The sequence below is a fragment of the Petaurus breviceps genome, unplaced genomic scaffold (genome assembly GCF_028583685.1).
Source record: "Petaurus breviceps papuanus isolate PSGF00001 unplaced genomic scaffold, PetGlider_PUasm1.0 91133, whole genome shotgun sequence".
Taxonomy (NCBI): Eukaryota; Metazoa; Chordata; class Mammalia; order Diprotodontia; family Petauridae; genus Petaurus; species Petaurus breviceps.
Genome location: NW_027187419.1, coordinates 61,494,759 through 61,507,349, shown reverse-complemented (window position 1 = coordinate 61,507,349; position 12,591 = coordinate 61,494,759). Strand labels below are relative to the sequence as shown.

The 12,591-nt window shown below is 38.8% G+C and overlaps 1 non-coding gene across 1 annotated transcript; it reads left to right on the top strand.

Moving 5' to 3' along the window:
• The first annotated feature begins 7,838 nt into the window (after nucleotides 1-7,838).
• On the top strand, nucleotides 7,839-8,002 carry LOC138155595 (U1 spliceosomal RNA). Its single transcript, XR_011166884.1, has one exon. It is a non-coding gene; the product is annotated as a U1 spliceosomal RNA (small nuclear RNA).
• The last annotated feature ends 4,589 nt before the right edge of the window (nucleotides 8,003-12,591 follow it).

The following is a 12,591-nucleotide window of genomic DNA, read 5'->3' as shown; positions in this document are numbered from 1 at the left end:
ATTTGTAAGGTACAAATGTTAGCAATAAAAAAAACGTAACAATAGGTTTTGGAGAGTGGGTATGAGCTGGCTCCAGCACACCCTGAATAGAAGTAATTATAAAAAATAAAATAGGTAATTTTGATTAGATTAATTTGAAAAGCTTTTGTACAAACACAATGCAGATAAGATAAAAAGGGAAATAGTTACTGGGGAAAAAAATCTTTACATAAAATATCTCTGATAAGGGCAAAACAAATAATCATTAAAAGATAATAGAAATATGTAAATCCAAATATCATTCCCCATAATAATAAGCAGTCAAAAATAGGAATAAACAGTTCTCAAAAGAATTGCAAACTATTAACAACTATATGAGAGTATACTTTAAGTCACTATTCATAAGAGAAATGCAAATCAAAACATCTCTGAGCTTTGACCTTACACCCAGCAAATTGGCAAAGTTGACAAAAACTAGGAATGGTAAGTATTGTATGGGTTATAGAAAGATGGGCAAAAAAAGGAAATGACAATTATAAGAGAGAATATGGAAGGACAAGCATAATAATGTACTATTGTACATAAGTATTTGAATTGGTCCAGCCATTATGGAGAGAAATGCATATGCATGTATGTATGCACATATGTGTGTATGAGTGTATATATACACGCACACATATATAGAAAGGGAGAGACAGGTAAACAGACAGAGACAGAGAGAGAAAATAAAAAGGCTAAGGACCCATATGTATAAAAAACTGAGAAATATGGGAGATATAAAAATAAAATATATCAACAAAATTTATTTTTTAAAAAAGGCACCAGAGGGGAGGGGGGAGGTGGAACCAAGATGGCAGCATCAAAGCAGGAAAACTCTGTGAGATCCCCCCTCATAACCTCAAATACCTATAAAATATGACTCTAAACAAATTTTAGAGCTGCAGAACCCACAAAGTGACAGAAAGAAACAAATCTCCCACTGAAGATAGCACAAAAGGTGGACTCAGTCCCACGTGAGCCCACTGTTTTAAACCTAGGGTGGACTGACAAGTGGCTGCAGTGGACTTTGGGAGAGTGGATCACCAGCAGCTGTGGCGGTTTCCAGAATTATCAATGCATAAATGCCAAAGACAAAGTGAGAGGTCAGTGTAGAACTCTGTTGGAACTGGGGGGGAACAGAGAAGTGGGTCTGGCCCCTGCCCCATAGCTAGAAGTAGCAGAGGTACAGCGGCCCTACTGCTGCCTCCACATGGCCGCTTCAGAGCTCCTAGCCTGCAGATTGTAAGGGGGCCAACCCAAGATTCAGAGGGTAATCACTCTTGCTTTAACCTACCTGGATCTGGATCACAGTCTTGGGTGGTGTCCTGAGGTGTGTGACCAGTGAGCCAGAGTTTGTGGGAGCTGCAGAGATGGTGCCCTCCTAATAGCTCTGGCGAAAACCCCTGTGATTTGGGACAAAGTTCTCCCCTCTGGAAGCAGAGTTCTACTGTGGCAAGGAGCTCAAAAGTCAAGTAATTGAGTGACAACATGAGCAAGCAAAGGAAGCAAAGCAAGAGCAGCAATCCAACTTTAGATTTCTTTTTGGGGAACAAAAAAGATCAAAGCATGGAATGGCAGGAAGACAATGAAGTCAGAACTCCTGCACCAAAAGCTTCCAAGAAAAATATGAACTGATTACAGGCCATGAAGGAGCTCAAGAAGGATTTTGAAAATCAAGTAAGAGAAGTGGAGGAAAAATTGGGAAGAGAAATGAGAACGATGCAAGAAAATCATGAAAAGAGAGTCAACAACCTGACTGAAGAAAATAACACCTTAAAAAACAGATTAACTCAAATGGCAAAAGAGGCCCAAAAAGACAATGAGGAGAAGAATGCCTTAAAAAGCCAAATTTGCCAGATGGAAAAAGAATTTCAAAAGCTCACTGAAGAGAATAATTCCTTCAGAATTAGACTGGAGCAAATGGAAGCTAATGACTTCATGAGAAATCAAGATACTACCAAAAAGATCCAAACAAATGAAAAAATAGAAGGCAACGTGAAATATCTCATTGGAAAAACCACTGACCTGGAAAATAGATCCAGGAGAGATAGTTTAGAAATTATTGGACTACCTGAAAGCCATGATCAAAAAAAGAACCTAGAAATCATCCTTCAAGAAATTCTCAAGGAAAATTGCTCCTATATTTTAGAACCAGAGGGCAAAATAGAAACTGAAAGAATTCACCAATCACCTCTTGAAAAAGATCCCCAAAAGAAAACTCCTAGGAATATCATAGCTAGGTTCCAGGGTTCCCAGATCAAGGAGAAAATATTACAAGCAGCCAAGAAGAAACAATTTGAACATGATGGAAACACAATCAGGATAACCAGGATCTAGCAGTTTCTATGTTAAGGGATTGAAGGGCTTGGAATATGATATTCCAGAGGTCAAAGGAGTTAGGATTAAAACCAAGAATGACCTACCCAGCAAAACTGAGTATCATGTTTCAGGGGAAAATATGGTCATTCAATGAAATAGAGGACTTTCAAGCATTCTTGATGAAAAAAACAGAGTTAAACAGAAAATTTGACATTCAAATACAAGAAGCAAGAAAATCATGAGAAGGTAAACAGGGAAAAGAAATCATAAGGAATTTATCGAAGTTGAACTATTTACATGCCTACATGGAAAAACGATAATTGTAATTTATGAAACTTTTCTCAGTATGAGGATGGTTGAAGGGAATATAAATGTATATATATATATATATATATATATATATACATATATATGTATATATACATATGTGTCTATATAGGAAGGTATATATGCTTATGAATACATATGTGAGTGTGTGTATATATGTGTACAGTTATACATAGACAGAGGGAACAGGATCAATTGAATAGAAAGAGATGATATTTAAAAGGTGAAACAGAGGTAAGAGAGGGATATAATAAGAGGATATGGGGAGAGACAGAATAGGGTAAATTATCTCATAAAAAAGAGGCAAGGGATAACTATTACAATGGAGGGGAAGAACAGGAAGGCAAAAGGGAATGGGTCAATCTTACTCTCATTCAATTCGGCTTAGGGAGGGAATGACATACACACTAAATTGGGTATCTTGCCCTACAGGAGAGTAGGGGGGAAGGAGATGAGAGGGGGAATGATGGAGGGGAGGGAAGGTGGGGGGGAGGGTAGTTAGAAGCACACACTTTTGAAAAGGGACAGGGTCAAAGTAGAGAATAGAATAAGTGGGGGGTGGGATAGGATGGAGGGAAATATAGTCAGTCTTTCACAATATATACACTATGCAAATGTTTTGCATAACTATACATGCACAACCTATATTGAATTGCTTATCTTCCCAGTAAGGGTGGGTGATGAGGGAGGAAGGGAAAGAATCTGGGATTCAAAGTTGTAAAATCAAATGTTTTTTAAAAACTATTATTATTATTATTATTTACATGCAACTGGGAAATAAGACATACAGGCACTGGGGTATGGAGATCCATCTTGTCCTACTGGAAAGTCGGATTGGGGATGGAGGAGGATATAGGAGAGAGCAGACTGGGGGAGTGGGTGTACAGTGGGATCGCTGTTTTGGGGTGGTGAGTAGGGGAAAGACGTGGAGAAAATTTGTAATTCAAAATCTTGTGGAAATTAATGATGTAAATTAAAAATAAACATAAAATTTAATTAAAAAAAAGACAGTTGTGGACCTCTTAAAACACATAGCAAGTGTGGACTTTACTATTGCCAGATTGTATGCAGAGGGCAGGCAAAGCTGCCTTAGATTGAACATTTCCTTTAAGTGAGTATTGGACCACTCTGCTACAGAACTATCAGCAATTTAAAGCAGGATTCCTGGCACTTTTAAAATACCCCTGCTATAAGTAAGTCATGAGTTCTGTAATGGAACTTCAACAAGGAGGATTGTCTTTGGAGAATCAGCAAAGATGGAGGTATAAGAGGAAGTAGGATAGTTCAGCTTCCCTCCAAACCTACTCCAAAAAAGACAAATGATGAATTCCAAAACTCCATAAAAAGATGAATTCTCCAATGAAGTATGCCAGACTGCATAGTGAGAAATGAGGAAATCTAAGAATAAGTCTCAGTGGGTCATTTTTTCCAGGCTAAGATCATTAATTTGGTCCACATTCAAGTGACCAAAGCAGGATTTGTGGGAAAAAGGCAGGCCTCTTTTGTGGTGGCAAAGAATTGGAAATCAAGGGAATTCCCCTCATTTGGGGAATGGCTGAACAAGTTGTGGCATATGAATGTAATGGAATACTACTGTGCTATAAGAAACGAGGAGCAGACAGACTTCATAATAACTTGGAGACATTTAAACTGATGCTGAGCTAGAAGAGCAGAACCAGGAGAAATTTCTACACAATCACAGACACAGTGTATGTGTGATGACTAACTTCAATAGACTGGGCTCCTCTCAGCAATGTAAGGTTGTAAGACAACTCCAAAAGACTCATGATTGAAAGAGATACCCACATCCAGAGAAAGAGATGCAGAGTCTGAATGCAGATTGAAACAATCTACTTGCTGTGTTTCTTTTTCTTGTTTTGTTTTGTTTCCTCTTTCCCACTGATCATTCCATCAGTTATAATCCTTCTTTACAACCTGACTAATGATTAATGTGAAGATATTTGTAGATCCTATATTTGAGTGCATGCCACCATGGGGGGGGGGGGGGAAGAGAGGGAGGGGGAGAAGAACTTATAGGGATTTTTAGCTAGGTGACAGGGGCTACGTCTAGAAGCTATCTATGGGATCTCCACCTAGGAGGAAATCTGTAATTGTGTTGCCTAGCCCCAAAATGGGGCTGAAAACTGGAAAGTTCAGGGATGTAGTGATCAGACTGTATACTAGATCAGACTATTTTGGCCTGCTGGAAGTTTGCAGTGCCCTAGTCCAAAACACCTCAAATACCCCTGAAGAACACAGAACTCAATACCTGGAGAAAGAAGGAGTAGGATCCTAGAAAATACAAATCAGAAACTAGTCCTAATGCAAACGCCAAATCCAGGAATTAAAGCTAGAAGGATGAATAAGCAAAAGAAAAGCAAAAACAAACCAAAAATTTCCCCATAAAAAAGAGTGATTATGGTGCCAGGAACTCCCAAGACACAAACTTAGAACAATAGAATCACTCCAAAACACATACATGTGAAGTCTCAAAGTATAACTTAGCCACAAGATCAATTATAATTCCTTGTAGAAATGTAAGAGGGGCAGCTAGGTGGTGCAGTGAATACAGTACCGGCCCTGGAATCAGGAGGACCTGAGTTCAAATTTGGTCTCAGACACTTGACACACTTCCTAGCTGTGTGACCTTGGGCAAGTCACTTAACCCCAATTGCCTTGCCTTCTCCCCTCCAAAAAAAGAAAACAAAAAAAACACCCCAAAAAATAAATGAAGAGGTTTTTAAAAAATTTAAAATTATTTAATTAAATGAGAACATTAGAGGAAAGAAATAGAAAAGAAGTGAGAGATACAAAGGAAAGACCTAGAAGAATTAGAAAACTCTACTCAAGCAACAGACGCTTGAAAATTAGAATAGACCGGGGCATCCAGGTAGCACAGCGAGTAAGAGCACCGGCCCCAGAGTCAGGATGAATGGGATCGAATAGAGCTCAGATACTTAGCATCACACCCAGAAATAACTGGCTGTGTAACCTTGAGCAAGTTATTTAACCCCAATTGCTAAAAAAAAAAAAAAAAAGAAAATTAGAATAGATCAAATGAAAGTTATGAAACAACAAGAAATCTTAAACCAAAGTCAAAAGACTGAAAAAAAATGAAAAAGAAAATGTAAGGTCTTTCATATCAAAAACAGATATCTCGAAAATAGATCAAGGACAGCTCACTTAAGAATTAGTGGATAGGCCAAAAACCAAGACCTAAAAAATAGCCTGGATATTATATTTCAAGAAATCATTAAATAAAACTGCCCCAGACCTATTAGAAAAAGAAAGTAAAGTAAAAATAGAAAATGTCAACTAATTACCTCCAGAAACAAACCCCAAAATGAAAATTTCCAGGAGTATCATAGTCAAAATCCAGAGCTTCTAAGTTGAAAAAACAAACAAAAACAAACTGCAAATGTCTAAAAGGGAAGAATTCAAATGCTGAGGAATCACAGTCAGAATTGCACAAGATTGGGGCAGCTACATGGAGCAGTGAATAGAGCACTGGCTTAAGAGTCAGGAAGATGTGAGTTCAAATCCTGCCTCAGACACTTGACACACAAGCTGTGTGACCTTGGGCAAGTCATTTAACCCCAATTGTCTTGCCTTCCCCCCTCAAAAAAAAAGAATTGCACAAAATTTAGCAGTTACCACTCTAAAGAAGCAGAGTGGAATACAAGACTCCAAAACATAAAACATAGAGACTTACTACCAATAATAACTTACCCAGCTAAGTTGAATATAACCCTACAAGGGGGAAAAATAATCTTTAATGAAATAGGGCCTTCTAAGTATTCCCCATGAGAAGAGCAAAGCTAAGAAGAAACTGTGAAATACAAACATAGAAACCAAGTAGTAAATACAAGTAGGCAATACAAAGGGACTATACAAAGAGGAAGTGCTTACATTCTAATGGAGGATACACACATCCCTTCAGAAGTCTAATGCCACCAGGGATCATAAAGGGAATTAAATAAGACAGAGGTTCCAAGAATGGTTTTGTTATATTTTGGTGATCTTAAAGAAAAAAATTAAGGAGAAAAAAATGAGGAGGAAGACACAATAGAGAAAGAAGGGGAAGGACGAATGGGGGAATTTATGTCACATAATCAGGCTGTGAAAGCAGAAGTCAATCCAAATGAGAAAGGTTTGGGGGGTGGGGAGCAGGCATCACTCGAACCTTACTTTTATCTAACTGATCAAAGGAGGATAGAATGTGCTCATGAGCATGTGAACACAGCGTTTGGTGGAAAAATATCTACCTCAATAGGAAAAGAGTAGGTAAAGGAGAGGGGAGAAGGAAGAATAAGAGGGAGGAGGGATTCAAGGAAGATTGAGTCATAAGCAAATAACCCTCTGAACTCAGAGTGGGGATCATGCAGAGAGTTTAAAAGGAAAGAGTATATATATATCTATGTATATCTTTATATATATAGTATATGAATGTATGTATGCATGCTTTCCATTAACTAAGAACATTTTGGGGCTGGGAGAAAGTGGTCCTGATTTCAAATTTAGAAAGGGACTGAATGAAAACTTAAATTGCTTAACAAAGTATTTTATGCCTGGAGATAAGGTTGCCTTTCCTGATGACAAGTAACTTGAATGGCCATAAAAAAAAAAGAACAACAGGAAAAAAGCAGGAATGGGACTGGGAAAATCTTACAGAACTATAGGGAGAGGTACAGGAGAACCCTGAGCTCATGAAACCAGGGGATTGGTCAGAGATTATAGTCAGTAAACATTCAACAAATGTATTTAGCACTTACTATGTACTTATTATGCAAACCACATTGCTGGGATAATAATATTGAATTTATCCTGACCTGTGCTTCTAGTGTGGAACTTTCTCTTTCCTAGCCTCATAGTAGTAATAGACTTGGGATCAGGACAATAGAAGAAAACTTTTAGGAAAGTGGGCAGAATCAAGATTGGGTAAGGAGAAACTATCTGGAGAACTTAGCCTCTAAGAGTAATGAACATACCAGGATCAGCAGAACCAATGTTTCCAATGTTGGGGCTCTAGGACACTTGATCCATTGGAGCAGACAGCAATTAACTAGGCATTAAGAGGCCCATCAAAAGGAGAGATATGTAGAAGGTATCTTTGCTCGACACACACTGAAAGTTGTATAGGGCCAGAGGTTAGGGCAGATAATATCGATAACAAGAATTTTACCTGGCAGGGGTAATTCCATGATCACTATGTTAGTTTCCCCAGGGTCAGGCTTATCCATTGTACTCTGGGTGGGGTGGCCCCTGCAATTTCACCAAATGTGGGAAACTTGACTACATAATTTGTGGTAGTGGGGGACTATGTTCACATTCTTCCCTGAAAAATTTTAATAACTAAATAATATATGGACAATGAGATAGGACATGCCATTCATGAGGAACACCATGTTTGAGTCATGACTGAAGGAGAATCACTGGGAGGAAGATTGGTGTGGCACTTTACATGTAGCAAGGGATGAATTCATTTAAGCTTTGTTGTAAGATGATAAACATGGCCTGGGAGAGGATAGGGTTGAGGCTACAGTGGATCAGATAGCAAAAGCCCTGCTTCTATTGGATCTGGTTCACAAGGGCAAGTACTCAAACCCTCCTGAGAGACCAGTATAGCAGATGCATCTTTGAGTCAAGGCCACTTAGAGAAAATGGCCAACTAACACTATACTTTCCTTGAAGAAATCCATCTAGGGGAAATTATTTATAAGGGTGAAGAGAGGCTTCCAGTAGAAAGGACATTAAAATGTAAACCTCTGCCCTGGGTTAGGAAGATAAAAGGAGGGAAGAAGACATAGGGAAAAAAAAGGAACCTCTTTGCCAAACTTGATGGTACAAAATGAGAAGGAACAATTGGTGATTAGCACAAACCAGCTCTCCAAGAGAAGAGCTGAAGGAAGATCTGCAGCAGGACAAAGGTACAGGGAATGCTGGACACCAGAACACGATGTTGTCTCTTACACGTGTGCTTAGATGTCCTGAATACCTGACTCTGAAAAAGGTGGCTTGATCAATAACACTAATGCCAATGGATAAAGGAATCCTATGATCTTTGTGAGTGGGAGTACAGGTCAAGTCACATACCCAGGGAGAAGAAGTAGAAAGGGGGGAGTATTAAAAGGGGAGATACTTTTACAACATTAAGGAGGTTGTGTGGGGTATGGAGACCCTATTCCAAATTGACTACTCGGAGACCTTAAAGTGAAGATAGGAAGTTTATTAGAATCTCACGGGAATGGGGCGGCCAGGTAGCACAGTGAATAAGAGCACTGGCTCCAGAGTCGGGATGACCTGGGATCAAATCTGGGCTCAGACACCTAGCACCCACCCAGAAACACCTGGCCATGTAACCTTGAGCAAGTTACTTAACCCCAATTGCTTAGGGGCAGTCAGGTGACACAGTGAGTAAGAGCACCGGCCCCAGAGTCAGGATGACCTGGGGATCAAATCTGGGCTCAGATACTCAGCACCACACCCAGAAATAACTGGCCGTGTAACCTTGAGCAAGTTACTTAACCCTGATTGCTTTAAAAAAAAAAATCTCGCGAGAAGTGGGTGGTCCAGTCGCTGGAACAAATGCCCAGGAGAGGAGGCTGCCGTACAGAAGCTAAAGCTGGGTTTACCAACATTAACATAATTATTACTAATGAGGCTCTAATTTTGTTGGATAATATACATAATCCATGAAGTTCATTAGGTAGGCACAGTAGCAATCTTAGAATACTGAACCCCCTTCAGTCTTACCCTAGACACATTCTTATGGGGCCTTGAATGCCCCAAGGCTACTGTCTGTTCCTCAACTGGTCAAATTTTAGTTTTAGTCTGAGAACCAGGGACTGAGCTTCTTTCCCAAGGTTACTGCCTGTTTCTCCTTATCAGCAGTCTTGTTCAGCAATTCTTGCAGTTCTATAGAAATTTAACTCTTTTATGGTAAGTTGGGTGAAAAGGGCTCACTAGAATAGAGCAACTATATAGAAAGATTTCTAAAGTTTCAAAGTCACATAATTTCTAGAAAAATGGAAACTTAGGCCTAAGGCCTAAGGACTTACTTTACAGATAGTCTCTGAGAAACCACACTTTTACCTGTCCCATACAAGGTGAACAGTTGAGCTATAGGAGCTGGAAGGAAGCATAAGTCCCTGAAAAGGAATAGAATCTTCTTTTTGGTAAGGCTAACATCAGTGTCTTTCACACTCTGAGGCTACTCATAAGTAATGTGTTAATAAAGAGAGAGCCCAGACTTCTGGGCTAGTATTCTTAAATTGGTTCTTACACTGCAGCAGTAGAGCTAAGTGCTTGGATAGGAGTAAGTACAAGAACTCACATTGGCAGAGATATACAACTCTGGGGGCCTGGTTTCTGGAGTGGTCTTCTCTGTGGGTCTTTTGTGTTCCCTTGCATTGTCTTCCTGGGAAAATCCTGTACTTTGGCCTATATAACAAGCTACCTAAGACTTGGGACACAAAGTACACCAAAATACCAGATGGGGATGACTCTGAGTCATAATGTCAGTGAAGCTATATCTTTATGTTATACCTTTAATACACTGAACCCTTCAGTATTCTCTTGGACATTCTAATGTCATAGATTGTCAAATCCTAGATAGTGCAGCTGTAGGACCCTGTACCCTGTTTTATCTAACCTTGGTATCTCACCTAGGCCTTAGCAGTCTTCTGAACAGCATAGGCCTTTATCAACGTTTAATTAATTGAAATGAATGGATTAAATAATACCTCATGATCACTTCTAGCTCCATAATGATTATGATTTATTAAAATAATATATATGATATAATATTTATGATTCTACAAGAATTGCTTAGATTGGGATCCTTCTTTGGGAGCATGTTAATCAACCAAGCAATCAATTAACTAAAAAAATATTTATCAAGTGCTTACTATGTGTCAGGGACCATATGATTAGGTAAAGTTTCATTGCAAACCATTCTCAGACACTAGGGAAGTCCTACAAGGACCCAAGGATCTGGATGGAAAGATTTTAGGTTACTAGTTGTCTATATTCCTAGAAAGAAATTACTCAGAGAAGGAAAATAAATTCCTCTTATAGATCCTGGTGGGGTACGGGATGAGCAGAAATAGACGGTTTATACTTTGTATGTGGCAATCTTGGCTATCTGAGAGCTGCAGGTATGGCTTGGAATATTAGTGAGCAATGGTGGGCATTAACATTTCAACTAGTCATTGAAGTCATGGTCTATTCCAGGAATAATCAGAAATTGAAGAAGCAGGTGGAGCAGAAAAGGGAATTAGAATTTGTAGGGGGATTGGGAACAAAGGGGAAGAGTGTCATGGTTGAACCTGAAATTAGGTGAGAGCTGAAAGCTCAGCTAACAGATATTAGAAGAGGCCAAGATTAATCTCCATTAACTTTCAAAACAGTGAAAAACCTAACATGTTTTTGCAGGCTACAAGGTTCCATCAGAAGAAAATAACTGAAAGCTGTTATCAGGTCAGAAGAGGAAAGGGTCAGTTTCGATCAGCTTTTAGACAGGGAAAAACCTTAACCTGTGCTTTATTTGACAGAGCTCATTTTAGTAGAAAATATCTTGGAGATCCACATGGAAATGACTTAGATTGAACAATGCTTTGTTTCTAAAGAAGGTCTAATATGTTAATTATTTTGCTGTACAATATTACCTGAGATACCTACAAAGTATGATTTGGCAAGTAGAAAGTAGTTAATCCTGTGAAGTAAGCTCTTTAAGAGAGAGATGCTCTATTTTTAACAGTCCTCAGGTTTGTCACCTAAGGGGATACTAAATTGTCTACACTGGTTCTTCTTAAGTGTCAGGGATCTTTTTCAGCAGGGGGCTACAGCAATGTCTGGGAATAAGCAGAAAAAATACAGATGTTCCTCTTTTCACAATCGTTATCACTACCTTTCACTAAGCTTGGTCATCCTCATTTCATGCACCACATTAGAATTAAAGTTTCTGAAAGTCACAGTTTGGAGGGTGCCCCCCACTTTTCCTGGAGACTTTCACATTCAAGGAAACAAGAAAAGGCCCCAGAGAGAATACTGATAGGTCATACAGACAAAGAATTATTTGTTTTCAAGAATCTATTTGTAATGTGACTAAATTTCTGGAACTCAGGCATTAAAACTTTACAGACCCTCTTTGTACATTTTAGCTCCTTTCACAGCACAACTAATGTTTTTTAATTTAAGTCATATTTCAGGGGTTCATTCTTGTTGATGACAATGGGAAAGACAGCCTGGTATGGTAGAAAGAATGCTGGATTTGGAGTCAAATAACATGGGTTTGAATCCTGGTTCACTGCCTCAGCTTTCTCATCTGTAAAACAAGGGTGCTGGACTAAATTATTTCAAAGGTTCTTTCCAAACTACAAATCTATGATCTAGAGTATAAAGACAAGGAGAGGACCTCAGTTTGAATCTTGAATTTGCCACTCATTACCTGCGTCACCTTGGGCAAATCTTTTTCTTCTCTGGGCCATGGTTTTATTAGTCCAAAATTATTTTCCATATTCAACTCTGAAACTGTATACATGCAGATACTAAACCATTAATCAATATTTCTTTTGTCAAGTTAACATATATTAAGTGTCTTTTGTGTGATATTGTGTTAAGCACTGGGGATCCTTCTCCTCCTGGTACAAGGGAAGGAAACAAGCTAAGGGCCAGGCACGGTGGTAATGGCTTTGTAAATTTTATCTCATTTGATCCTCACAACAATCCTGGGAGGTAGATGTTATTATTATCCCCATTTTACAGTTGAGAAAACTTAAGTATACCTACTTGCTGAAACCCTGTGGTGCTTTCAAGATCCACCATTTTTTATTACTACAGCTAAAAGTGAGACCCCTTCCTTTGAACTCTCATATATATTTTGGAGTGTATTTATTTATGTAAAAATCACCTCTTCTCATCCCATCC